We start from the raw sequence: 3,456 nt of genomic DNA, 5'->3' as shown, positions 1-3,456 counted from the left end.
CTCTCTCTCTCTCTCTCTCTCTCTCTCTCTCTCTCTCTCTCTCTCTCTCTCTCTCTCTCTCTATATATATATATATGTATGTGTATATATATATATATATATATATCTTCCCTCTTTCTTTGGACCTTTTCTTGATTGGAGAGTAGTGGGTTTTGAGCGTTTTACAAGTTATTTTGTTTCCTTTCAGTGGGTAATAACATTTTGGAGTAGATTCGGGACCCTTTGCAACAAACTGGTTTGTGATGACTTATGAAGAAAGATTCCAGGAAAGATACCAAGCTGAATCTGGGTAAGCTATCTCATGATACGTCAGGATTTTACCTAAATCCGATCCAAATGTCCAAACCACAGAGAAAAAACCAGGCCTGATTACTACATTTCGGCTCAAGAGGATGATGAAATATACGTGAGACAAATACCCTCAGCATGTATGAATTTAAATTTTTACTCATTATCCTTAATTAATATCTTTTCAGTTAAATAATTATATAAATTAAAAGGGTGTTAATCATGAGTAAAAGATGAAAATTAATACCAATGCACATGGTAAGCTTAATAATTCCCTCTATACTGTTAAGAATAAGATATAATGACACACACTAAAATTTCGCGAAATTTAATAAACTTTTTTTAAGATATTTTAAAATTTTCAGGATATTTCAGAATAAGAAGTTTTCATTATGACATAGTAATTATCATAATGACATCACATTTTATACTATCTAATGGGAGTATTTATTATTTTAATGATTTCAAATTTTGCTATTCTATAATATTTTAAAAATTTTGCTATATATGTAAAGAGCTCTATACGTAAATAGTCTGAAACTTCTTTTGAAGTAAATAGTATATTTTAACTACTAAAAAATATCATATTTTTAAATATTTGAATTAAATAATGTTTTTATTTGGTAAATAATTTATTTATTATGATTAAATACTTTATTAAGAGTAAATTAATTTACGTTGTAGGTATACTATTGACTTTAGATATTTTAAAATCTGCTGTTTATTTTCTTAATTTTGCAAGTTTTAAAAAATTGTTATTTACTACAAATTTTCGTAATATAAAGTATATGGTCAAAAGCTCAGTCCTTCATCTTATTTTATCTTATCATATAAAAGGATGAGGTTTAACATATATTTGTTCCGTTTAACATAGACTTCATAGCAGCAAGGAATTTACTTGACCAGTGCAATACTTTTTCATAATCAATATAGAGCAAATATTATCTTATACCTTACATGTTATATTAATTATCTATCTATCTATATCTATATATACAAAGAGTTAATCTTCAAGGTATATGATGGTATTCTTCAAGTTACACTCAGAAAAAAAAAAAAAAAAAAAAAAAAAACCTTCAAAGTACATATATTTTTCATCTGAAAAAGAAGAATATCCTTTTTTAGGACTAGATCGTACTCAAAATTGTTGCATCTGGGATTGTCCATATGTGATATTATGAGTGAGCAGTTAAGAGGTAGATGTTCATTTCGCCGATTCGAGTTTAGAATTTGAGTTTTACTATAGTAAAAAGCTCTCAGAAACAATCACATCTAACTTTTTTACTACAGTAAAAAGCTCTCACATAAAATCACATCTCAACTCGAATCAACGAACTAAACGGTTCAATATTGTAAGTACATGCGCAATTTATCTAAGAATGGAGAACTTCATATTTGTCCCGTATAAGATTGAAGAAGACATTGGCCTAATATAATTCTATTTATTTATTTATATTCCTTTTCCAAAAATGGTTTCAAGTAAAAGTATGGAAAACATTAAATTATGGAATACCATTATGAAACCTGACTAATAACTGCACGCCAGCATAGCAGTAGTCATTTTCATCCAAGAATGAAATCTTTCTCTTTTTTCACTCCACTTATCCAAACTCATATGGAGGTAAATATATATACCTTTCTTTTGGACTTTGTTTTCCCTTTATTCTACACTGCAACTTTTTCTCTTTTTTATTCTTTTTTATCTTTATTTTTTATTTTTTATTTTTTATTTTCTGCTTAATGCCTTTATGGTGTAATGCTAAACATAGGATTAGACTCAATCAACAATAGAGTGTGACACATATTTTATTTTGGTTGGTATGTCAATTCTCTAATCAATGAAACCAATATCGTCTACACTAAATTACAAAAAAGGACTACATGGATGTCCATTGTCTGTTTTATATATAAGTGGTTAATGAAACTTCTAATAATTGGTGGCGTATAATTTGTTTCAGGAATCTCTTGTTTCACAACCTCCAAAACGCATTATTTCATTTTATAAATTTGAAGAGGAAACAAGGAAAATTAATTAATTGCTAAGCAATTTGCTAGTTTGGTCAATAGGTATCCATAATTATAAACTCTAACACGACCTTTGTATGTATGTGCCAACATATATTTAATACTACCATTTTTTTGTTGTGTTCCATTGATTATGATAGCTATGATGAGAGTGCTTTACCATTACCGCTACTATAATTTTTTTGTTTTTTTTTAATAAAAATTTCTTCCAAGCCCCTCTAGACCTTTTCTCAATATTTTTTTAGTGGTCATATCCAATCACGTTTGTCCATATTAAACAAGTTCTTCTTAATTTTAAATATTATAGAGAGATAAATTATTTATTTTATTACTTATAATGGAGTTGTATTATTTTTAGGATAATAATAATAATAATAATCTTTAAAAATTACATTCATTTGTGTTCGTTCATTTAAAGAAGATTAATGATTCCACATATTGTGGGATAAAATATATACCGTATTTCTTGTATATTATCTTTAAAATTGATTCAAACAATATATTTAAATTAACAACATCATTATCAAGGTCAATAATGTCATCATATGCATTGAGCCATATGTAGAATATTCACAAATTGCAACCATATTTTACTTCTGCAAACATGATTAAGCCATATGTCTCATTAATCCAATATGCCCTACATTTGCTTTTTTTTTAATGCAAAAAAACATTTCATTAATCAAAAAATTTTCATTAATTAAAAAACCATGAAGCTTACAGAGAACTCGATACAGAAAACTTGATATGGCAAACCAAAATTGGTAGATTTATTGGTGTCCAAGTACATGGATCTAAGGTCTAATAATGGACCCAATTTGGAGCACTTCTCTTGGCTCGTTTAATTCTCCCTCTACGGTTTGCTCTCCTGAAAGGGCTGTAGCAAACTCTCTGCAAAGACCAATCTCTGAAAGCTAGTATTCTTTCAGATCATGCTCGCCGAAGCGGGAGATCTAACTAACGACATATAGAAAATAAAAAACAACACAAAACCCACACAAGGTTATAACTTGGTGGGGGAACACGAACAAAAATAACAAAAACAACCAAAGCCCACATAGATCTAACAATTTGTGAGGGAAAACTGATGACGGTAAAAATTTGTCAATAGATTTTTAGTGGTTTGTGTGCGAATCAAGCGGA

The 3,456-nt window shown here is 28.6% G+C and overlaps 1 protein-coding gene across 1 annotated transcript in view; it reads left to right on the top strand.

Annotated features, from left to right (window-relative positions):
- The window catches only part of LOC21386425 (26S proteasome non-ATPase regulatory subunit 9), a 4,850-nt gene extending 4,472 nt beyond the window's left edge, over positions 1-378 (top strand). Inside the window, exon 6 of the transcript XR_002902832.1 lies at positions 188-378. The gene's annotated coding sequence lies outside the window, so the exon portion shown is untranslated. The remainder of the gene's footprint in view (positions 1-187) is intronic.
- The last annotated feature ends 3,078 nt before the right edge of the window (positions 379-3,456 follow it).

The sequence above is a fragment of the Morus notabilis genome, unplaced genomic scaffold, assembly GCF_000414095.1.
Source record: "Morus notabilis unplaced genomic scaffold, ASM41409v2 Scaffold814, whole genome shotgun sequence".
Classification (NCBI taxonomy): domain Eukaryota; kingdom Viridiplantae; phylum Streptophyta; class Magnoliopsida; order Rosales; family Moraceae; genus Morus; species Morus notabilis.
This window is presented reverse-complemented; position numbering and strand designations above follow the sequence as displayed.